This window comes from Phasianus colchicus, chromosome 1, assembly GCF_987193195.1.
Source record: "Phasianus colchicus chromosome 1, bPhaCol1.hap1.1, whole genome shotgun sequence".
Taxonomy (NCBI): Eukaryota; Metazoa; Chordata; class Aves; order Galliformes; family Phasianidae; genus Phasianus; species Phasianus colchicus.
Window position 1 is genome coordinate 69,202,147 of NC_143436.1, and position 25,117 is coordinate 69,227,263.

Below are 25,117 nucleotides of genomic sequence, written 5' to 3' on the forward strand. Positions count from 1 at the left end.
GTTGGACTAGATAATCTTGGTGGTCTTTTCCAGCTTTATTGATCCTATGATTCTAGTCTGTGATTCTAACATGACGAGGAGATGGAGTGATGATAGGAGCTGGAGGAACTGACATGCGAACCCAGGTCCTGTGTTGTACAGCACCGTGAATATACCAAACACTCCAAGCACTACCTGCAGAAGTCAGTGTAAGACAGTGTCTGATGTGCCTTCAAAATGCCTACAGCTGCTCTTGAAATACTGGGCTTACCACCACTTACTGATCTTTAAGTGTTATGACTGCAAAGAAGGGAAAGATCTTTCCCTCCACCTCCTCAGGCAGTGAAAAATGCTGGGAAACGCTCCAATTTCTCATAATGTCCCATGACCCTCACGAGAGGGATGTCTCAGATACTGTGTTTTCACAAAGGTAGAGAAAATCAGCCTTCCCTTGCAAACCAGCCTGGGGCAACAAGAACTAAGCTATTCTGGGAGATGAGAGATAAGCAAGCCAGAAAACCTTATCAGAGATTTGCCTTAACTTGTATAGGTATTTTCTGTAACACAAAGGTATTTTCTCGGACAGATGGTTGTTTGAAAGCTCTGTCCACTCAGTTTGCTTTCAGATGAATCTCACTCATGCACTGTCCTAACAAAGCCCTTCTGAGCTAGATGCTGTAAGAACAATCTTCACTTTCTGAATTAAAGGATTAATAAAAATGAAAAAGAAATTAACAGAAATGAACAATTGACTCAGAAAGCAAAGGCTGCTGAATGTGGGGCTCCAGTTGGGATTGAAAGCTGTTCCAGGAGTTTGTTATGATGCAGGTCCAGCTCCAGTCTGCCCTGAGATGGGAAACGGACAGAGAGCAGGACAGGGAGCCTTGTGTTTGAAGCCAACAGTAACATGCAGAGCAGTGCCAGCCTTGATGGATTCAATGAAGACTCAAGAAAACGAGCAAAAAACAATGGCAGAAATGGATGTCATAGGGTTGAAACTTGCAGTTGGCCACCAAAGTGTTGAGATGGAAGAGCTAAAAGACAGCAGGGAAGGACAGGGATTAGGATAGCACAGCTGCATTTACTCCTTTTCTCGCAGCCTGTTCAACCTGTGATGTGCTGCAGCTCCGTGCCCTATCCACAGGTGGGTAACCTGCCACAAGAAGGTGTTTGGATCAGCTTCTCCCTGTGCATGCTTGAACAGCAAGCGGTAGGCTCCATGTTTTGCTGAGAACCCAAAATGTTTGCCTTCCACACGGTCTTGAATGGAAAAAAAAAAATCACTTTTTAAGAAGTTACGGTCAGAAGCGAAGCAAACCGCGTCAATTTTCCACATACAAAAACATCAAACCCAGCGTTCGTGCAATCCAGCCCTCGGAGGAAGGCACGGGACAAGCAGAATAACGCGGTTCGGGGACAACCGAACCCCAAGAGCAGCTGTCCTTGTCTAGCCCTCCCTCACAACTGATGCCGTCCCACACGGCCGTGTCAGCGCAGCCCCACAGCCCAACGCTCGGCCGAGGGCCGGGCGCCCATCCGCTCCCGAGGCGCGAAGGCGGCGGGAGGGACACCGGCACCGCCGCCCCCTCCTCCCCTCCCGCCTCCGCCGGCTGAGTGACCGCCGTCGGCCCAATCGGCTTCGGCTCGGCCCGGAGCTGCCGCCCGCCCCGTCGGGGAGGCCCGGCCCCGGGGCGGGGAATGAGGCGAGCGCCCGGCGCGGGGCGGCCCCGCTGGGTCCCGGCCGCCGTGTGCCAGGCGGGGTGCGGGCGGGGCGGGCCGGAGGCCGCCCGGAGCCGGCGGAGGCGGAGGCACGGGCGCCCCGCGAGGGCCCGCCGGGGTTTGGACGCGGGTAAGGGGGCACGGGGCGAGCGGAGGGAGGGGGTCCGGCCCCGCGGGGGGGGGGCCTCGCCGCGCACCCTCGCTCCGGGGAGGCGCGGGGCCCGCCTGGGGCGGTGGAGCGCGGGTTCCTCCAGCCCGGCTGATCCGGGCCGAGTCCAGCGTGCCCCGCTGCATCCGGCGGGAAGGGGCCGGCGGGGCGGGCTGTGCGGTGAGCCGCTGGGAGTTACTCTGTGCCCGGCGGGGAGGCGTGCGGGGCTGCGTTCCTCTCGGCGGGCTTCGGCGGGGCGCTGCGGCTACAAGTGGTGGGGAACTTCGGCCGGGAGTTGTGTCCCGAGCGAGCGCGTTTCGATGTAAGGCCCGGGGTTCCGGCATCCTGTAATTATTTCTTTTAGGTCTGTTTCTTTTAGATCTGCGACTGGTACGGGCCGAAATAGCCGTGCTGGCTCACGCCCTGGCTGGGTGCAGCCGCGGTAGTGAAAAGGTGCTTTGTGGCTGTTTCCAGGGGGAAGGAGTGAGCTGTGCTGTTAGTGCTCCGCTTCGCTGCGGCACCACGCGTGTGCGCTCCTGGGCAGGAGCAGCGCGGCTGGAGCGGGGCTTGGGACGCGGGTTCGGCCCGCTCTGCGGCTTGGTTCAGCCCGAGCACGACAGCAGAACGTGCAAGCGTGGTGTGGATTGAAACGGCAGCACGACTGAACGGTGTGAGTGTCTGTATTCCAAAAACGAAGCGGCAAAAATGGGTCAGTCGGAGCGAGACTGTTCTTTGTGCTTCCGTGATGGAGTGTGTCTGACAGCAAGAGGTTCCGGTGTGCAAAACCCAGATTTATTGCTCCTATTAAAGGTAGCAGCCATCGCTTCGGATCCACGTTTGTGAAAGACAAAAGTGGTTTATAATTACCATAAAAACCCGAGTACGGATCTCATGGAAGCAGCGTACACAGGTGGTAGAGGCATCCCATGAACCAGGTGAGCTGAAGTCTGTGTGAGGTCTCAGCTCCAAATGCAGCAGGCGTTTTGGTCTCTTGGATTCCCTGTGTCAGTAGGAAGCAAGGAGCCACAGCACTGCACAGTTTGGGTGGAAGCCATCCTGGCAGTTTTAGTGATAGGGTTTAGCACAACTTCTTAAAAAGCTGTATGGTGTAGATCAGCTCCTAGCAGCAGGGGGATCGTTTGGCGTGTGGGTGACAGTTGCTGCGTGCCGCATGGCTCGTGCATTAAGATCGCTGCTGCTGTGCCTGGAGTACAAAGTTGCTGCTGTTCTCCTCCACGAAGGAGTTGCACGTGTTTGCCTGGCTGCAGAGCTGGGCCTCTAGGAGCCGTCTCTCTCTACAGCAGCACTGCTTATGTTTTGAGGCATGCTGCCTGTGAGCTAGGCACTGATAGGTGCTCTGCTGCCATGATAGCCTTCCAAAGTAAGATAATGGCAAGGGCGCCAGACAGAGCGCACAGGGCCGGATTCAAGTGTTTTTTTGGTGAGTTCTGGGTTTAGCAGGTCATCTGAAGAGCATTTGAGCTGCTCTATCCCATGTGTATGGTGGAAAAATTGGTGAGTAACATTTTTGCTTCCACTCAGGGTGGAGTGCCTTGAGGTCGGGGTGTCACACGAGGCAGAAGGCTCTGCTGAGTGTCATCATCTTCTCCTGTGAGTCCTCTTTCTGCTGTGGCCTGTGCTGCCTGCTGCAGTGTAAAACACGTTGCGGGAGGTGATGTGGTCCTGATGAAAAGGCCTGCAGAGGTGTTGTGGGAGACCTTTCTTGCAGCTATTGGTGTTCCTGGAATTACAGACGCTCTGGGAGACTGAGTCTTGTTCTGCTGTGATGCTACCAGCCTGGTCCCATCAGTTGTCTGTGCCGAGGACAAACTGCTTGCTGCTTACGAGGCAGGTCAGGATGATGTGAAGACATCTGTGTGCTGACGTGCAGACCCAGCATTCTGCAGGAAGTTTTGTGTCTTATATTTGCACAAGTGGGGCTTCTAGGGTGTTTTCATCTTTTACCACATCAAGGAATCAAGGTGCTTTCAGTGAGCAGAAAGTTCTTCCCTTGAAGTAAGAGGACAGAAAGCTTAGCCAGTGATATGATGGCATCAAAATGTACCTTTGGCTTACTGGGAGCTAGCAAGATAGCTCTGCCTGAGTTCTGCAGACCCAACTGATTTCTGTTGCGCTTCATGTTAGGTCTCTGTAAAGGTGAGGGAGCACAGGGAGGTGCCTGGGTCACGGCTCTGGTATGACAGTCCAAAACATTCCCTTGACTCCTGTGGTGGGGGAGAGCAGTGGAGGAAAATATATGCCCAGTTGGGGTGAGGAAGGGTTGGTTGCAGGGGGGAGGGGTGTCTGCTAGTTTGGAGTAGTTCTTCCTAGAGAAAGAAATAGGCCAGATATTTGCCAGGATTTCGGGAGAGAATGGAGTATCCTGGAAATTCCTGATGGTAGAATTGAAGAAAGCCCCTGTCCCACTGCTGAATCTATGGGCATTTTGGCAAGGTCCTGGTCCTGTGCCTTGGCTCAGAAATGGCCATGTTAGATGGATATACCCAAGGTGGCTTCTTTCCTGTGGTGTCTGTACCTTTGTTATTTTCTGCCTTCAAAGCAAAACTCCAGTGTTGTTACCTCTTTAAAGCTGTGCAGACATGTTCTGGCCCATTTTCATATGGCCTCACTACATCCATAGCCTTGAAAAACACGGTGGGTTTTTTGGAAGGGTCAGGCAGGTTTTATTATGTTCACTCCTCTTGTATAGCGTCTGCATACAACTACATGTTAAGAATAAATAAAAGCACTTAGTACCTCAATAATAAAACCGCTTAATGCCTTTCTATACTCAGGCTGAGCAGTGTTCCCTATCGCCCCCCCTTCCCAATTGTAATTGTGAGATCCCATTAGTCATCTCATTAGCAACTGTGCTCTTGGGTGCAGTCCAAGAGAGGTAAACTACATTGCCTCGCCTTGTGTTTACTGCTGGTGTCTGTACCCAGGCGGTCACTTAACGTTTATTGAGCATGTACTATAAATTCACACCCTGTCCTGCCCTGTGGTCACTTTGTTTGCATGCCCAGAGCTGAGCTGATGTTCTGCAGTGTCTCCTTAACAGAAATACCATGTCTTTTTCTCCTTCTTCACCAATCTTTGCATTCGCGCTGACTATTCTGGCTTCAGTAGGTTAAGGGCATCAGCCTGCCCTGTGTCACGGTAGGAAAATGAAGATTGTTGTTGGAAGGTTCACTGCTGCCATTTATTCACTGTTTCAGGAATCAGTGGGTGTCACTGTTCAGGTAGTTTTTTGGAGGTGGCTGATTTATAAACAGCACTCTTTGCAGCCTGTGCTAGGAAGGGCTCCGTGTTCCTTCTGAGAGATCACATCTCCTGCCCAGTTTTTGAGAAGTCAGCATCCTGTCCAGAATTCAAGCCTGGTCTTTCTGTGTAACAGTGTTTCTCTTGCCACAGAGTTGTTTTCCACAGCTGTTGCATCTTTAACTTTGTTCAGCTGCTGATTACATTAAGTCCTAACACCTATCTCAGTGGGTTTTTCCTTGCTCTGAAAACTCCAGCAAAGGTGTTCAGTGATGATGCAAGGTGCAGGGAAGGATACATCCATTTTCTCTTTTTCACACATTGATGTATGTTTTGGTCCATCTTGGGCTTTCATTTTTCTGACACTGTCATTTTTCTGCTGCCTAGATTGTATTTCACTTCTATGTAAAGGTTGGAAGTTTCTCTTAATCATTCAGTCATCACACTGGGTTTGCTGTTGCTTGCCCACAGCTTGTGTTGCCTTTTCTGTGGGCATGTATGATTTCCTGATATCTTTAACTTCCAGAGTGTTTTGTTCCTCTCTGACTTCTGTTATATGTGAAGAAAATGTGGTGTGTTAAAGCTTTATGCTTTTTCCCACTGCTCTGCTTCTATTTCTGTAAAAAGGCCAAGATAAACCAGTTAGGTAGAAGAGATGATTTCTTCCCTCAGTGGAAACATACTTAGGTACAGGTCTTGACATTAGCTGTAGCTATAATCTGTCGTCTTCCTGTGCTTCATCTGCCATCTTCATCTACTGCAGAGGAGGCAGGAGGAGAAGTGGAGGGGCCTGGCTGTGTGATACAGCGCTGCAACCTTTGAATGAATAGTATATCCCATTGAATGCTATTTGTGAGCAAAGGGTTCCAAGATCAAGCGTGCTGACCCTGAAGTTGGGTTAGACTCGCATCTTTATGTGAGGACTTTCTCTTCAAAGGTGGTGGAGAGCTCAGCCAGAGAGTTGAGCCAACTATTGCAGCATCTGAACTCTAAACTGGAGAATCTTTGCGTTGTCAAAGGCAGCCATCTAAGTACGTCTCAGGATGATTTAAAATGTGCTGATTTATGGCAGTGGTTATCAGATTTTCAGAGCTTTCTCATCGCTCTAAATGTGACAGATTTGGGAGAGCAACTTTATTTTCTTGCTTTGTAACAGCAATGTAAGAGGAAATTATGATAATGATATGGACTTGTGTGCCTTTTCTCAAGGTGATGAATTCTGAAACAAAACTCCAGGGGGAAATTACAGCGTGCATTTTAAATATGAAGGTAGAATACAGCCCCAAATAGTCCCTAGGATGAATGGTACTGAAGGGAGATGCAACATATGTGAAGTTCAGTTGGTAACAGAAAAATAGCTTTAATGTGGTGAAAAAGAGCAAACTGCCAAACATTCCCCCCCTCCACACACACGCCCATTCCTTTCACAGAATCAGGAGCACATGTGCACTTACTGAATTAGCAGAGGAATCTGTTTTTTTAGTATGAGGAAGGGCAGTGCCTTCTATCCCGTGACAGCTGTGCATGTGGCTGTCCATGTGCTCCATGTGGTGGGCATGCTCTGTGAACCCAGTTCTCTCTTGGTTACTTGATTGGACATTTATGACAAGGCTGAGGGACAATCTGGCACAGTGAGAGTAGTAAGACATTTCATAGTAAGTTCTGAAATACACAAAGAAGGTTCTTAAAAATAATTATGGTTTTTTTTTTCCAAGAAGCATCATTCAGTAAGTGAATCAGAACCCATTCTGTTGGCATTCACCTCTTGAAGCAGAACGCAGCAGAAACTTCAAGGCTGGCTTCTCTCTCTGGAGCAGAAAGATGCTGTGAAGGATTGATCCTGTTTGCATTTGGAGAGTCCAAGCCATGGCTCGCTGTGTTCTGTTCATCACGATAGTTTCTGTGGCTTGTGGCTTGCTACTAGCTGCCTGCTTCACTGGGCACCCACTGGAGTGCTCCACACGCACCCAGCAGTTGGGCAGATGTTCTTGCAGGATGTGCAGAGTTTACTTGGTGTGCTTTGACTACTGTGTGCCATTGAGCAGCTTTCTGCAAAACAGCTCTTGACTAGAGCAGGATCTGTTTGGAACTTAAGTCATTCAAAGAATCATAGAATAGCTTGAGTTGGAAGGGATCTCAAATACCCTCTAGTTCCAGCTCTTCTGCCAAGAGCAGGGCTGCCAACTGCTAGATCAAACACTGGATCAGGCTGCTCAGGGCCGGGTCCAACCTGGCCTTAAACATCTCCAGGGTGGAGTATCCACATTCTCCCCGGGCAGTCTGTTTAGTTCCTCACCACCCTCTCAGTGAAAAATATCCCCTGACATCTAATCTAAATTACCCCTCTTTTAGTTTAAAACCATTCCTCTTATGTTGTCCCTGTCTACCCACACTACTAGCTCATGTTAAGGGCTATAAGTCCATAAATGTATCTGGGATTGCCCACACCCAAGTGCTACTTGGATTCAGAGAACCTAGAATAATCCAGGAATTCTAGGTAGGTGTTTATCCTGAAGTCTTGACTTGGTATTTTCTCTCCCAAGTGTATGTAAACATTAGCAGAGGTGGATGTGTTGGGCACTTGAACCCCAGGAAAGGCACAGGGGAGCTGGATACCTCCTGATGGGTTTAGGAGCTGGCCTTGTAGTGCCCCCTGTCCTGCTTCCGAAACAGCATTAGTTAAAGGAGGTTATTTCTTTACTCTTAACTGTGGGAAGTTGGTTTTGGTTCAGAGCAGAGACCTGAAAAGGCTTGTCCATCCACCTTTTTTTTTTTTTCCTCTCCTAACCAAAGCTAATTTGACTTATGACAGCACTTTTAATTTGCTGTGTTTCTAAAGGAAACATCAGGGCAAGGTTCAGAATTGCATATTTATGTTTCTTGGCTAAGTGTGGATCTGAGAACCTGTTTTTCTTATTTCAGCAAAGGAGATTTTCTTGTCTTAGGTAGAGCATTTTTTTCTGTGTGTGGCTTTTTCCTTTCCAAAAAGAGCATGCAGTGGCTTACACTCGTCTGACCTTCTTTTGGGTGTGAAACTTGTTATTAACAGGTCCTAACCAGAAGTGTCCTTTTGGACTTCTCCTAACTTATATTGGTGTTCCTCCCACTGTGTAATCTGGACTGGTAGAACTGTGACCATGCTGATACAGAAACATGGCTTCAGGAGCATCCTCAGGCTAGGAATTTGGACACCATAGGCATGTGCAAGGAGCAATAGCAGATCCCTCGTGGGTGCAGACACTTCTGCAGCAGCTTGTTGTGCTGGCTGTCCCTCCTTTTGCAGCATTGCCCGAGAGCATCCTTTTGGCGGACAGCTGTGAGGCTTCAAATGCAACATAGAGATAAGAGCATTGTGATTTGTTTTCAGGGTGGTGCTGGTAAACTTCCTGCTACTTGGTGGGAGAGATAATCCTGCAGGTTCAGGCTCCATTGTTGTAACTGGGTCTAAGGTGAATTTAAGAAAAATATTTTGGCTGAAAAGGCTTTTCCTCTCTGTTTTATCCAAAGGGAAAAATCTGTTTCAAGCCTGATATGTTGCTCTCATTATTGAGAGATTCTGAATGGGACCTGAATCCATAATTACTTGCCTGCCCTTATCTGTGTGACACAGTGTTTTCCAGCTTGGTTGCTTGGGTTTTGGAATTGTGTGTCACAACGTGCAGCCTTAAATCCACGTATGCAGAAGTGTTTGATGTCAGAATGGCAGAGTTTCCCTTGGGATTCTTTTGGATGTCAGTGTCCTTCTGACCTCTAAAGAACAGGGTTTGCTCTGCTTATGGCAAGCTCTTAGAGCTGCTGTTGGAAAGGAGAGCAAAGTGCAGAAGACATTGCCAAGATGAAGTCTCATGGCATCTCTAGAGAGCTTTGTGTTGGAACAGAACCACAACAAGCCTTGGAAATTGCCTCTTTTTCCATGGGATGGTGGCAGACAGAGCTGCAGGTGTTATTTCTTCTGGACCTGGCTGGGAGGCTATCCCTCTTCTGCCCACATGTTGCATAGCGGTGAATGTTTGCTTCATTGCTTGGCTGAAGTACTGAAGCAGTGCGTGGAGCTTAGGGTTTCCATGCTGCTGTCTCCATCAGAAATCCTTCTGAGCCTCCTTCAGCTTCCTGCTCTCAGCCCTCGTGGGAAGCTCCTTCTTCTTTCCCTGCTCTTCCAAGGAATTTTTACAAACAAATCAATAGCTGTCTAGTTATGACAGAAAGAAGGCGGCAGTAATGTCTCCATGGCTACCTAAAAAGTACTTGCAAAATGCAAATGGAAGAGAGTGCCCTCCAATTATCTCTTACGTTCCTTGCATGCAGACTGAAAATCGTTTGCATTAGTTAAGTCATTGTTGCACGCTTGTCCAGCATTTGATTACTGCAATAAATTTCTGTTCTTTTAACCTTGTGAGGCTGAAAAAACAAGCTGTTTTAAATAGAAAACTAACTGACCTGAACTCCTGGTAGATGAGCTGATTGTAAGTGCTCCAGCTTAATCCAGTTTTTCTCCTCCTTTCGTGTTCCATGTAGCATCTGAAAAGAGACAGCTTGTGGCAAATTAGCTAGGGTAAGGCTACAAAAAGATTGAATTATTCCTGTTTGAACAGCTCCCAGCATGCGAGCACTTGCTGGCTGATTTGTACATAATCTGTATCTTGGGTGAGCTTGCCAGAGCTGCCGTGATTGAGGGGAAAGTAAATAATTTCCAACTGGAAATCTTGCCTTTGATGTAATGATAATTTATTCTTTCATTGGTGAAAATGCCACTGAGATACGGTGAGTGAGAGTCGAGGTGAGCATGTGTTCGTGTTCTGACGACAAATGCCTGGGCCTGTTTTGTTTGGTGAAGAAAAAACAAGCAATGTCCTGTCCTGCACTGTCCTGGAAAGTCACTTTGCTCCCAGTGAAATACAGCACTGGTAGGAAAATGCAGTTGTCAAAGCATATGTGAGGTCGCACTGTGCGCGCCGTTGTTCTGTGTGCTGCTCCACTCACTTCAGGGCATGGCACAAAAATAACAGGCTGCAGAGCTGGGTCTGCCGTGGTTAGGCAGGGCTAATTGTACTGTCAGGCATCTGTAAGAAGTTGGAACAAGATAATGTTTCTGTAGGGACTTGCCTCGATACGCTGATTTATTGCAGTACCTCTTTGGGAGGGGAGGGACTGGACAGGGAGGGAAGTTGCAGCGTGTGGCAATAGCTGAGGATTGGATACATGGCTGTTTAGGACAGTGCTTCCAGCTGAACTGCTGCTGCTAAACTGGAATTTGACCATGATATTGCAGTTAATTCCTCTTTGTACAAAATGTGCTATGCCATTTTTTTATGGCTGTGGGGATTCAGACCTGGCCTCATTGTTGCATGCGGTGAAGAGGAGTCCTGCCATGCCTTACCCTGACTGAAGCAGTTGCTCAGACTAATGCTTGATTAAAAACAGCAAAGGATGCCCTTCCACTTTTGTACCTGTACGTGCTTACCTTGTTGGCTGCCTTTCTCTCTCCCTTGCACGCTAACAGCACTGTGCCAGTGTCCCTGGCCCTATTTGCTGCTCCTGAAATCAAGGAGAGGACCCCACTGGTCAGCTCAGAGTCCTTCCTTTAACCCTTCCTGTCTAGCTTGCATGACAGGGCCTTGAGGCAAGGGTTTCGTCTCCCATCTCTGCAGCTTCCCGCCTGCATCTCACCCGTGTTTACACAGAAGTGTGAGGGCAGCCAGAGGTTCTGCGGAGCCTGATAGAAGCCATACGTGAGATTAATCCCAATGAAATTATGTTACGCCTTCCACGGTAAACAGGAGATTCGACATGTTGCATAGCTTTAAGACTATGAAGTATGTGAAGCCAATCCTCCTCCAACAGTTGGCTGTGCCTGTTCGACTTCACGAAGCTCTGAGACGAGCCAGCGCTCCGAGTTCACTGTGTGGGCGTTTGCAAGAAGCAAAGCTCCTTGGATGGGTTTATGGGAGAGGACTGTGGGTGCCGGGAGGTGGAGTGGTGTCTGAGATATGAAGTAAGGTAGCAAAACAGAGCACAGACCTGCTCAGCACGAGGTTGTGGCTGTGGGCTCGTGTGCTCCTCCCTGCAGCACGGGGAGAGGCCAGGTTGCATGCCGCAGGCCATCCCGGAGCTGGTTAACCTGCCTGGTGGGAGCTTGCTTATCGTCTGGATGGGTGTGCTTTATCTTTGTGCTTGGCAGTGGCCAAGCTGGCAGTAGAGACCTGACACGGACTGCGCGAGCAGGGAAGCGTGCTGCTGGGGGAGCTGTCTGGGGCTGCCTGTGGTCCTGAGCCTGTTGGCCAGCAGTTGGGTAAAGGTGTGGAGGAACATCCAGCAGGGAGGACAACCTCAGTGGCCAGCAGGATTTTCCCTGGATGGGATGCAGGTCACCCTGCTCTGCACAGGATGGTTTCAACCTGCACATCAGCAGGGGAACACGACAGTCTGGTGGAGGGAAGCAAGCATGCAACCGGTCTGTGAGGCTGTGCGGGCTGAGGGCAGCTGTGATCCCACACCCATAGTTGAGAAAAGGAGCAATTCTGCGTTGCACAGTGGGAATCACATGTTGGCTTTTCAAGCATGCTTCTTAGGAATAAAGGACAGAGGAAATGCTGCTGAAGGCAAGGAAGGAACGTGCCAACTCTGTCCCGTGTACTGGCGGGGTCCCTCCTCCCTTTCACTGCTTGCTCAGCATACGAGCATGTTAACTACTTGTGGTGCTTTTCCAGAGAGGAGGCTGTCTCTCAGGGCTTCCTTCCTCTTGTAACTCGTGTACGAGGTGGATGCAGATGCTGCGCTGCAGGCGATGATTCATGTCCAGCTGTGTGCATACAGAGGGAGAGGTGTTATCTTGGCTTCTACAATGACAACTTCCTAAAAATAGTCTGAAGCCATGGATTTGGCAGCAAAAGGAGTTGTCCCCAAAGTCTTGCTTGATGCATCTTTCTGATGGCGTGCTGTGCAGGGCCCTTGCCATGTACAAGTGCTGAGTGAAAGCAGTGTGTTTTTGAGGAGGCAGAGCTGGGGCTGTCATGCCTGGCATTGCCATCATAAGGTCAGTATGGCAAGAGGAGCTGGGACCTCTGGTGGCCAAGGGCCGACTTCATTTTCAGATAACAGAGTAAGGCTGATCACTGTTAGCTTGCCTTCACAAGGCTGCAGCTCAGCTGGATTGTGTGAGCTTGTACCCAGGGATAAGCAGGCTTGAAGACTGAGAATCAACTGTGACTTCGAGCAGAGGGGGAGTGGCTCTCAGCTGTGCTCTTGTGGATGTGTTCTGTTCATTGACTGTGTGGCTGGGAATAGTAAGCAGTGGTGTTGGATTTCTGGACAGGCTTTTGAACAAGAGCTTGCCTCCGAATACTCTGTAAACCACCTACTGTAGTTCAGAGTGCTGGTCTGTTGTTTTGCAAATTCAATTGTTGGAGAGCTCTTAGGAAATTAAAAGATACCATGTGTTAATTCAATTTCCTGCATAAGACACAAGCTTAGATATTGGAAAGAAGCACTGCAGGTGCTTAATCTAGGTAGAAGAAGTAAAATTTCTTTGTGTATGTATGTGCAATACTCAAAGGCTTCCAATGGCATAATGAGCAGGGAGAATGCATAAAATTACACACCAGAACCCAGTCCTATAAAACTGGTCTATTTTAAAGAAATAACCTTGTTAGTGGGGGGCTGAATTATGGAAAACAGTCAAAAGAAGAATGGAAAAAAATATTTTGGGGGGTGATGTTACTTTTCATCATCTCTTAAATGAAATTAAAGCCATATTGCTTGTGAGCCATCAAGATTCAGTGGTGATTTTGTGAGTGCAAAAGCCATTATTTGTGCTTCCTGGCTGGGTTCAGAGGGTTCAGAATCAGGGATCCTGATTCAGGATGTAATGCTGCTTGCCTTATGCAAGTGTAACTGTATATATTCATAATTAAAAAGGCTTAGTTGCTTTCTGAATTTGTCCACAGGATATGCGGTTGTTCCTTCCCACCTGTGCCCGTGTTGGGGAAAACACTGGGGCAAACTTACAGGGCTTAAGGATACCCCAGTGCTGCCTGCCCCTTTGGTGTCCCTGGAATGCTCTTAGTTGAGCTGTTGCCTCCGTCTCCCTCTAACACAAATTAAAAGAGCCATATTCCAATTAGAGATGCAGATGGGAGGTCAAGCTAGGGGCACCGCTTCAGTTAAATTTTTCAATGTATACAAGCTCTCTGCTAATTAGTCTGTTTATCTAAGTCCTGCAGCAGTTTTGTGTATTTGTTGTGCCGTTTTCCTCCTCAAAGTCTGTCTCGTTTCAGAAGTGGCTGCCTATCAATAATACATCAAGCGATGCTCCTCGGGCTGTGTGTATTATAAAATGTATTGTGGGTATAGCTGCTTGTATTGCTTCCAAACGCTTTTTATAGCAAGGGCATGACGATATGGTGTGGTTAATCATGAATTGAATTCACTAGAGAGCAATACCACTGTTAAATATATCCAGCATGAGTGAAGCTGGGAGCAGGGGTGTTGTGTGTACATTATCTAGTTAGCGCTCGCTTAGCCCTGTGCTGTGGAGGAGCTTTCCTGTCGCTTGTCCCTGCCCCAGGCTTTGCTCTGCTTTTGTCCTGTGGGAAGCAGTTACGCAGTCCCGTTATGGATGAGCGTTTGGGTGGGCACCTTTCCAGGACCTTTCTGTATGCTACCCACAATTGAGACCCTGCTCCGAATGCCCCCCTGCTGATCTGAGCCCCTTTGGGTTCAGCACTCTGCTCACACACAGTGAGAGTGGCAGAAGCTGTTCCAATGGGGTGACCTCATTTTGCCAAGCTTAATGTTACGGGTCACAGGAAGTACCACTACGTTGCTTGGTTCTTCCTTGTTGTTTAAAAGGAGCCCTTGGGAATAAAGGCTCTTTTTGCTTTATTTCTTTGTTTTCTGTCTGCTAATAATCTTGGCTGCTTGTTTTCTATCTTCCCCCTTCTTAAAAAGACCAGGAAAACAATGGCTTCTTTTTTTTCTGAACTGAGTTTGCTTCAGTGTCTGTTGAACTAATAAATCTCCTTTTGCTTTTTCCTGGATTAAAAATACCCTTAGTTGGAGGGAAACAATAAATTTAAAGTAAAGAAAATTATAGCTTGACCTTTCTTCATTAGGAAAAGACTGATGTAATGTAATGGCTACCGGGAGGACCAGCGAGATAAACTGTATGGGCTTGAGGCTTTTTATTTGTCACTTTCCTGGCTCTGTTATCCAGAAAGCCCCATGCTGAGCCAAAATCAGTTCCCTGTGGCTGCAGCCACAATGCTACATGGAGCTCTAAGCTTGTGTTTACGTGGCCATTCATCCAACCATCATCCCTGTTGTGTGTAGGCTGAGTGACGCAGGACGGCTGGCGAGGGGATGTGACAGAGCTCCCTGCTTCCTGCACCTCAGCCTGGGCAGTTCTACCCCATGGGTGCCGGCTGTGTGCATCTGGAGCTCAGCCTGCTCTTGCCCTATTTCCTCCCCTCCAGACAAGTGGGAACAGGAGTGAAAAGGGATGGATCCCAGCCTGGACCTTCACGAGGCTCTGGGGGGTGGTCACACAGCCCTTATCCTTCTTTGGCCATCCCATGGCCTGCTGGCCCTTCTTTGCCCCACCCTTCCCCTTCAAATCATTTCAGGGATAATTATAGCTGCTCAGGAAAGCAAACAGCTCTAGCTGTTGGGTCAGTGGTTACCTTGCATGTGAGGATCATCTTCCCTTGGAGTTGATGACTAGACTGTGTTTTCACAACTCCTGTAAAAACAAAACAAAAAACAAAACAAAACAAAAAAAAAAAACAAAAAAAAAACCTGACATGAAAGAACCTAAAGAAACATTGAAAATTGGTTTAGCCCTACCCAAGCACTCTCTCATGTGCTTTGATAATATGCAGGTATTACAATCAAAATTCTGGGGCTAACTCAGTGTTGGCTCAAGCAAATGGGTATTTGTTCCATGAAGTCAGTGCTACAACCCTGTCAAAATTCCCCTCCAGTCAAAACTGACTTCTTTATGTTTAGACAGAGAAAATGCTTGCTGTTAGCAGACCACATCGATCTGTTCTCTCTCCCTTTCTTGACTTTGCTGCACCTCATTTAGGCCTCAAATGAGGTGTTACCTTGTTTCAGCTCTTTGTGTTGTATGATTGCCACAGAGGAAATCCCGGATGAAATCCTCAACCTGCAGCAAATCCGATGGAGCACGTTGTGGTAAAGTGCCCTGCTTAAGCAGGGAGCTGGGGAGATTCATAGTGGCTCACAGACCCTATAATAAGACTCTGAGGTTGGGTTTTGCAAAGCTTAGCCTTCAGAAGCATTTCTTGTGCCTTCGTGTATTTTTCTTTCTGTACTAACAAAGCTTATTTTTAACTGTATCACAGTCCTTGCATGGAATTCTAAGATTACCTGTGCATTTATTAGCACTGACTTCACAGTGTGGGATTTGCATAGGCTTAACAACCCTGCAATGTACTATTTTAATTAAAAGTAGTAGGGCCCTCGGATAGGAAATCAAATCCTGAGTTGTTAATATGGCACAGTTAAGTTTCTCTGTGCCTAGCTAGTAATAATACAAAACTCACTGCACCATGAAAAGGCTGTTTGGAAACCTGAAAGCGTAGAAGTGTGTAATGGGATTTTTGCAAATGCCATCTGAATTGTCCTACTATTAAACAACAATTTTCTTCTTCCTTTTATCTCAAATAGCACTATTTTTTGCAGGTAGGAGTTTGGAACTACAGCCTGTTCCTTTGCTTGGGCTGAATTGGTTTTAAGCAGGTAGAGCAAAGAGGTTTGCGTGTAATGAGACGCTGAAAGCCAGCAACAGGGTTTCACTTCTTGGTGAAAGCAGACATGACATCTGAGGGCTCAGCAAGGATGAGGGCTCAGCCACGAGCTAAACAGTCCATCATGGGTACTTTACAGGAAAGGCTGGATGCCAATCTGTATCTCTATTTTAGCCTGCCTGCTGGGGAGTGGTAGCCACTGTAGGACAGTGATTATTTCTGTAGTGACCTTTCTGGCACCCAGAACATCTAGTGTCTAATGAAAAGCTGAAAAAGCTACTTTGAGACCGGCCGTTAAAGTGTGGGTTGCGTGCACAGGACCACAGTCTTAGTGTAGAGAAGGACTTCTTTATGTAGGTTGTCTTTCCTTGCTTTATTTAAGGAAGAAATCACAGGATTATAGAATATCCCAAGTTGGAAGGAACGCACAAGGATCATTGAGACCAACTCCAGGCTTCACAAAGAACCACCATAACTCAGACCATAAGACTGTGGGCGTTGTCCAGACGACCACAGGGGAGCCTGTGCCAGTGCCTGACCACCCTCAGTGAAGATCCTTTTCCTGATATCCAACCAAACCTCCCTTGTCACAGCTTCATGCCATTAAGTTTGTGGATTTCTTTTGGCAAGAAATGCCAGGCAAATTTAGGGATGTAAATTACTCATCTTTTCCACACAGACTGCCTTGAAACATTGTGTTTCCATGATACCTTCTTTTCTAGCAACCCAATGTTATCTGGCTTCATAAAGAACATCTGAAAGAAATTTTGGGAAAGGAGGGCCATGGAATAAACAGCAAATAACTTGATGGCTTTGTCTCGTTTTATTACCAGGGGAAAAGAAGAGTTATTACTATTTTGCAAATTAGACTACACAAGAAATTCTTTATAACGATTATAGTAAGTGCCCTCATGAGTCGGTGATGCAGGGGAGAAGGGGGAAGTGCTTTGTAGGGGCTGCATTACCGTCAAGTATGCGATAATTGCAGCAGTTTAATGAGCATGTTGGAGCTGCAGTGAGCTGCCTGGCTAATTTCAGCTTGCTGTAGGTGATCTCAGCCTGTGGATCCCAATCTTACATGAAGAAATGGGGAGAAAATGCATTTTAAAAGGTGGTGTTGCGTGTTGGCGACTCACCAACTAAATATGAAACATTTATCTATTCAGGGTGAAAATACTGTGGGTGAAGTGGGAGAGTTAATAGGGCCAAGTTCATGGGTGAAGGTAGCTGCTTTCGGTGGTCAGATGTTCCCACTCAGCTGATACATTTGTCAGTTGTGGTTCAGTGGGGGTTTAGGGTTCATCATGTTTGTTGGATGCCTTTGTGTCCATGCTCAAGCTCTGTCTTGTTCCCAACCCCTGTGTTTCTTAGCTTGATGCCATAAACTTTGTGTTCTCTTTATCTGACACGCTACAGTGCTTGACACGGAGGCTGAGCTTTAGGTGCCAGCACACAGCTATTAATAAAAGGAGCCAGACTATCACAGCTGAAGAGAGATCATCTCATCACAGGGCAGATCCGGTGACAGGATCAGTGCCTTTTTCACACTGCTGTAAGGATGCATGTTGCTCTTTTTTCACTTGGGGCGTTTACTGCAAAGCTGCTAAGGCTGCTGTGGCTGTCCAACCCTCCTGGCTGTGCTTATGTGCAGCTCCAGTGTATCTGCAGGGATAAAATGCATGCTGACATGTGGGCTATCGTCCCAAGCAAGGTTTGCGTATTGATACCATGGAGAGGGTGTAATCATTCTGGGCTTGATGTGATAACGGAGAAGGGAAGAACAATTTTTCATCTTGTTGCTTATCCCCGAAGTCTTTTGCTCTGCCAGCAACTTTTCTGTCTCTTGAAAATGTGTCCTTGTTCAAAAAGGAACATACAGCCATCTGTTTCTTGAGCATGATCACACGGGTTTTAAAAATCTTCTCTTGAAAGTATGTTCTTATTCTTCCTGATCTAATTACAGGCTACTTTTCCTTCAGACGTGATAACTAAATGGTGGAACTCATCTTTTTCTCTCCCCAGTCAGTACAGGCACCACTTCATTGGTATTTTCGTTCCTGGTTGGTTTGGTCAGTGCTTCCAGGGTATTTTCCCTGGGTGAAAAATAGTTGTTCTGTTGTTGCAAAACACTGACCTCTCTAAGGAAGGAGAGAGACCAATAGCTGATGACGTTTTTCCTCTGAGGATAACACATTGTAATTGCCAGTGGCATCATTCTTGCTTGCTCCTTGGATAAAGTGCTCTAATAGATTGATTATGGAGAGAATTCTTGGATAAAATCAACCTAGACTAGAGAGGCTTGGTAGTATTAGTGGGGAGGAGGTACTGGCATTCTGCTTTCACGTTACAGAAACGTTTGTAGGAATGAATGTAGGAAAATCTCTATTTATGCTATGCTCTGCCAGATACAGAGAGGGTCTGGGCCAACCTGGTTTGCCAGTATTGATGGAATGTGCCTGGGTGCCAAGCCCTGACTGGCCCTGTAAAGTGCTTCCATACCTGCCTCGAGGCACCTCTGAGAATGGTTGCTGCTGGCCCTCAGTCTCCCCTGCTTCTAAATCAGGGACAATATGATCATACTTCTGACCCCCAAGTAGCTGCCAAGGTTTGTTGATACTTAGATGGCAAACAGCTGCCACCCAACTATTCATTAGGCAACGCAGTTGGTAAAATCTTGTTCTTGACAATTTTTTTTCTTCTCTATGGATGTTTGTAGCACTGTGGCTGATGATCCTTTTCTTTCAACATCTTTGTTGCCACTATCTATCCTGCCTCGGATCTCCAGCATCCCTCCTCCTTCCTTGCAGGCTCAGTGTGTGGTTTCTCTGCTGTCTTTCATGATGTCTGCACAGCAGTCAGCAGGCATGCTGGGTGTGGGTTAGGGTCAGACTTGCCCTGTCCTTGTGCTGGCAGGCCAGACACTGGGATTAGCAAAGCCAGGCACTGCTGAGCTTCTGCAGCAGATTTTAGCATTATGTCAGGCTGCTTTGCATGCTTGTCCTCTACCTATCTACGCTCTAATGTCTCCTGAACATGTGGGAATGTGACATCTAGATCTCTTTTTCTTCTGCCAAACATAGTCAAAAGTGACTACTGACTCGAATGGTTAACAGGGTGAGGACTTACAAACAGCGCTAACATATACATTCAATTTCCTTAAGATTCCAAGCCAAAAAATATGTGGTGAGGGTTTTATTCTGCAGTCATGTGCTTTAATACTGTGTGGAACAATGTGATTAGTAGAAATAACATTCTGAGGATTATTTGCAGTGCATATGGAAACACATGATCTGAATCCTGTTTGCGTATATATTAACAGCTTAAAAGGGCTGAAACAACTGAGTGTCTGTATAGAGAAGTAGCAAAGTAAATGTATGAAATTTGCTTGTGTAGCTGGCAAAGCACCTAGTTACGTTGATGTTAATTTTTAGGGTTTTTTTCCTCAAATCACTTGACTGCCTCTTCTTGATACCAAAAGCAACAATGACAAAAAAAAAAAAAAAAAGAAAGATATGTTTTATCCTTTTTCTTGGTAAGTGCTTTGGTTTTTTGCTGTTTGCATAGCTTCTGCCTCACATCTTGGCTTTGGAAATGTAAAGCTTGAGTATATGTGCCTCATGAACAGGGTTTCAGAAGTTTGTAGTGTTGGAGCTACTTAAGTTCCATCTAGGAATGGCAAAGTATCATTAGACTTTAGAGTGCAGGATGCCTATAACAGATGAGGGTAATTGAAGGGCAGGCATCTTTCTGGAAAACGTTACTGCAAACCCTGTATGTGAGCCCAGATCCCCTTCTGACAGGGGAGTGTTTTGTGATTATTTCTTATAGAGTTGGGGGGGAAGCTGATAATCAGTGTCTGGCAACACCAGCCAGGCTAAGGTGAAGTGCCACTGACTGTTAGAGCAAGGCCTGTTTTACTTTGAGTGAACCAAGGCTGAAGTTGTCCCATAAGCTTCCAACCTGGAGGCATGTGGAAGCTTTTCCTGGCTCTTGCCGTTGTAGAAGAATAAACCCAAACCGGTGCCTGTGTGAGATGAAATCCCTTTGAAAATCTGTGTTAGTTTAGTGATAGCAGTGTTACATCCCATTGCCATTATCTTACCCTAAAGAAAAAAAGCGATTATCAGTAGGAAAGCTGCTGTGGCCTTTTGGCCTCCAGCACCAGGGCCACCCAAGACACAGTGGGAGGCCGGTGTCACCTCAGGGGCAGGGATCTGGAGATGGCAGCGTGCGCCAGCTTGCCATATGGTTTATGAGGTCAGTGAGTTTGGTCACCTTTCTGCTAGCAAACAGAACAACGAAAAGGACGGAATCCTGGCGAGCAGTTTTTGTTGGTATTGAATTCGTCCTGTGGAAAATTGAATTATCTCATTTCTGATTGCACATACTTCTTATCACACCACTTCCATAAGACAGGTTCTGTGCACATGGGATCTTCAATTAAGTTCATAAAATAATCTCCCATGTCTTTCAGCTATTTCCATATCCCCCAGTGATGGACTTCTGTTTTCACAGGCCACTGCCTTGCTTTGACTTGCAGAATTCAAGCCAAGAGCTGACAGAAACTGCGCGGTGTGGGACTCCACTCTCAGATTGACTCAGTCAGTGATTAATACAAAATTAGTCATAGTCTTAAAATTCTTCCTTGCCTAGATCACGTCTAGTTCCACTTCAAAACACTAACTTAGCAGAGTTTAAAGGTGTTGTTTAAACCTTCTGCAGATGTCATTTCATTATTTGTACTGTTTCTTGCAAGTGCTTTCTTAAATTATCTTTCCAATATTCTCCTCTGACTCAGAAGATTATAAATATTATTTATAATGATCCCAGAAAGTGTTAATTTGCTGTGCTGACTGGCTGTGTTATGTGTCCTTTAGTGCTGGTGTGTTGAGTCAGTGGCATTTGTGTTTGTTTGTTATTTAGATTCACCATTTGGTGGTAGGAAATGTTGTTGCATGACGTATCAGCTTCTTGGGGCACTAGGGTTAACCATGTGGTCAGTTTGCTCAGGTCCCTTAGTATTCACTTTGGGTTTCTGTTTGGGCCAAAAACTCTCAGGTCTGGATGGAAGCTTTGTTTTTCAGCCCATAGCTGACTCTTGCAGACTGGACAAGAACAGCTTCAGGTTGCACCTGTGGGTGCAGTAATAGCCAAAAACAGACTGGGTTGTTAATGTGTGTTTATGCACGCATCACAAGATGTACAGCCTTCTAGAAACCAAAAATAAAGAGCTGAAATAACTGCTTTTGTATGTTTTGTTTAAGTGCAGCTCATCTGTCCCACTGTTAATAAGAGATCAGTTATGTGATCTGCAGCAGCTGAGAAATGTGTGCAGGGACAGGATGATTTAAATGTGAGAGAGATTGGGTGTTGATAGATGATACTTGATGTGAATAGGTGATGTATACAAATGAGGGTGGAATTATTCAAGCTGTAGTAGTAATTATTTCAGATTCAAACTAGCCTTTCCTAAAAGGCCTTTTACAAGAAGTTATACCATAAGTGTTCCAAAGTAAAAGACATAAAATCATAGAATATTTGAAGTTGGAAGAGATCCATAAGGATCATGGAGTCCCAGAGCACCACACAAAAATCAGACCATGCATCTGAGAGCATTGTCCAGACACTTCTTGAACTCTAGCAAGCTCAGTGCTGTGACTGCCTCCCTGAGGAGCCCATTCCAGTGCCTAACCACCCCCTTGGTAAAGAACCCCTTCCCGATATCCACCCCAAACCTCCCCTGTCAGAGTTTTGTGTCATCCCTTGGGTTCTGTTGCTGATCACCAGGAGCTCCTGCCCCTCTGCTCCTGCTCATGAGGAAACTGTAGGCTGTGATGAGGCCTCCCCACAGAGTCCCCTTCTCCAGGCTGAACAAACTAAGTGCGTCAATGACCAACTGCTGGAAAATCAGTGGGTTCCCAAATCATTCAGACTGTGTTTCTTCATTGCTTTGCTGCATGACTTCAGATCCCCCATCCACCTTACCAAGGCAAGATGACTGAATGCAAGTATCTTGCACTGGTGACTTCCTTAGAAATGTGTGTATTTGTTGACATTTCTTCATAAAGCTTTGAGTCAAGTTATGTGTAGTAGCTATTGATTCATTCTTTAAAGAGGAAAAAAAAGAAAAACGGTCTGTTGGCACGGAGTAATGACAGAGTTCACAAGAACCAAACATGCTTCTCAAGAAAGAATCTTCTCAGTGTAAGCTTTTATACTTAGCGTAAGCTAGGTATTATTGTAGGGAAGGCTGAAAGTTCTGCAAAAGTAACTTATAATGTATTCAGGTCTTTTGGAAGCCAAAGAATCAGGCTGCAGAAGCTTTCATGCAGGTCTGGACAAGAAGGAGCAGTGCCTGCACAGGAGCTGCTGGCTGCTTTGCGAGCCCAAGTGGAGCTACAGCTTGGCCAAGCTGCTGCACGTGCCTCTGGCTCTCATGAAGATGTCCTGGCTGTGGCTGGCTGGTCAGGCTCTCCTTGCAGACTGAAGGAAGCAGAGCATTCAGTTGAGCTTTCTTGCTGGGAGGTGTGTGTGTAAGACAGGATGGGCCAAGGAGGCTGCTTCTTGGCACCTCTTGTGGCAGGCTTGCTGCAGAGAGGGCTGTCTCTCTGAAGAGATCCAAGTGAGAAATCAGAAACTTTCTCAACCTCACTCTGAAGGGCCAAGAGGTTAGGATGTGCACAGAGCTGCTTACAACCGGGGAAGCCTCAGCTGTTGTCAGAGGTTTCCTGAAGAAGCGGCTGTGCTGCTTCAGTTTAGGAGTGCAGTGTATTACAAATGATGTCCTCTCTCATTGAAAGGCTGAAAGTCTGAATACCCCCAGTGGATTTAAAGAAACGCTTCCTATCTGTGAAACTTTGGCTACCTTATTTTACACTGTCCCCTGTTTCAGGATGAGCTTTGTGGCCTGACTGATGCCAAATCCATCCCCCTTATGTGCTTTGTTTGTTTGATTTCTTGGTGCTGAGAGAGCTCTGGCTGTAGCCCGGATAACTTAAGTTGCTACATCATGTTGACCACATACATCCTCAAGTATCCTCAAGCAGCCAGCAGGCACAAAGCCTTGTTGTCCTGAGTAAGGCTGGTCTCTGCGTTCAATTCAGGCTTACGCGTGTAGGAAGTTCAGCTCATGAAGTGCTTTGGGGTGTGAGGGGGTGGTGGGAAGTAATGAAATGCAAACTGCCTTGAGTTCTGCTGCCTGCAGAAGATGTCACGTGATTTTCCTTAAAATGTAGGAAGGATGTCATAGTGGCTTTTTAATTTATACACAAACACCCAGACATGAAGCAAGTGTGTGGGAAGGAAGAGTAATTTGAATTGTGCTGTGATTGCTTGGGTCCCATGTCACAGAGATGTTTTGAGTAGAAAAGTGATGTTCTTTCAGATCTTGTAGCTCAAAGCCCTTCTTTTCTTGATCAGAAATGTTTAGGGAAAACTAATTTTTATTTATATCTAGCAAAGAGCATAAGGAAGTCAGATTATTTCCTTGCAGTGCACTGGATTGGATTCCTCCAAGATCATTCCTGTACCAAAGCTCCAGTAGGTACAAAAAAAGGAATCAGGACCAAGCTCTAAGAGAAAAACAGTAGCACTAAATACATTGCAACTTGTGAATATTTCATGTACTTAAGAATGGGGTTGTGTCACTTTCAAATCCAAACAGCAAGTAATTGCATGCAATTTTGTCTCCATAATTCAAAAAAGAAATGTGTAGCTATTGGAGAAAACCTTTGATTGGCAAGATAAAATGTTGCTGTGGAACATGGAAGATTGCAGGGTTACGATTTGTGTTTTCTTCCTGGTTAAGAGATTACAGTCTGTCTGATAAGGACAAAAAAAAATGTAATATTTTGCACCTGTCTTTTGTTTTGCCTTTGTTTACGTTTGTCTTGCAATACTGTCACTTCTTGGTGATATTGGAAAGTTCCTCCAGGGCAGCTGTATTTTGCACTGGTCTCTACATGAGCGTCTGATGAACTTCTGTTTCACCTGTTGTGCCTCGTCCTCGGCTCTTGATTATGCATGGGGTTTTCTGGATGGTTGTTTTTCATGCTGAACTTATAGTGAACCCTGCCTGAGAGAGCTGAGATTTGAATCTAGGCTGAAAAATTAAGGAAGCTACAAATGGTGTTGTGTCAATCACTTTTCCTAGTAGACTTAGAAGCAAACTGAATCCTCCTGGAACAGTTATCCATGTAGTTTATAAGGTGATTAATTCACTTTTGAGAAATGCTTGCCTGATTTTCCCTTTCTCATTAGATAGGCAGTGCCCATGCTGCTTGCTGGAGGTGTGGGCTGGGTCTGTGCAGCTCTGACTCTGCATAGAAGGAAATGACTAAAAGTTTCTGACAAACCACAAGGACAAAGAGCATCTTTGATTTACCAAAATAGTCATGGTCATGAGGTTCAGGATGAGCTGCTGAGCCCTTGGAGCCAGCACTCCAGGCTGGGAAGAGCAGATCAGCCCAGAATTGAAAGTGAGGGAGCTTTGGGCTGAGAGATGTCCGAGACTTCCTTGTGCTTCAGAGCCCTTCTGTGATGGAGGACATTGGGTCTTTCCCTTCCACTCTACTGCTGCTTTTGGGTCCTTGCAGCCTGAGAATCTCAAAGCTCCTGTGTATCTGTGAGCCTCGTGTCACTTAGCTGGAGCTGAACATTGGGAGTGAAGAGGAGAAGCTCCGTTTAATGACAGATGTTTAGTTTCAGTGCATGGTGTTACTTTAGGCGGACTTGCAATAACACCATGAATGTAACTTTTTTCTCTAGCTTTGTAAGCTTGTACATGACATTCTGCAGTACCCTTTATAGAAACCTCAAATATTTTTCTTTCCCCGCCTACCATGTTTTGTCTCTTTTTCCATCTGACAGATGTTTTTTTTCTTCCTCTGTTGCACAGGGCATAATTATTCTGTTGCAATAGCCTGAAACCTTGGTCCTGTGACAGAGTCTGCTAGCAGAGACTTATATGTCTCTGTCCTTCATGGTCTGTGTACGTTGTTGTTTCCTCCTGGTATTTTTTCCAGCCTGTTTAAAAGAAAAATGTGTTCTGAGAAGCAATGAGCCATTTAGAATCACAGAATGATCAAGGTTGGGAAAGACCTCGAAGATCATCCAGTCCAACTGTCTACCTATCACCAGTATTTCCCACTAAACCATGTCCCTCAACACAATATCTACACATTCCTTGAACACCTCCAGGGTTAGTGACTCCACCACGTCGCTGGGCAGCCCATTCCAGTGCCTG

The 25,117-nt window shown here is 46.4% G+C and overlaps 1 protein-coding gene across 7 annotated transcripts in view; it reads left to right on the forward strand.

Annotated features, from left to right (window-relative positions):
- Positions 1-1,696: 1,696 nt before the first annotated feature.
- The window catches only part of PPFIBP1 (PPFIB scaffold protein 1), a 104,260-nt gene continuing 80,839 nt past the window's right edge, over positions 1,697-25,117 (forward strand). For all 7 annotated transcript variants that reach the window (XM_090146817.1, XM_031597185.2, XM_031597187.2 and 4 more), the window contains exon 1: positions 1,697-1,828. The gene's annotated coding sequence lies outside the window, so the exon portion shown is untranslated. The remainder of the gene's footprint in view (positions 1,829-25,117) is intronic.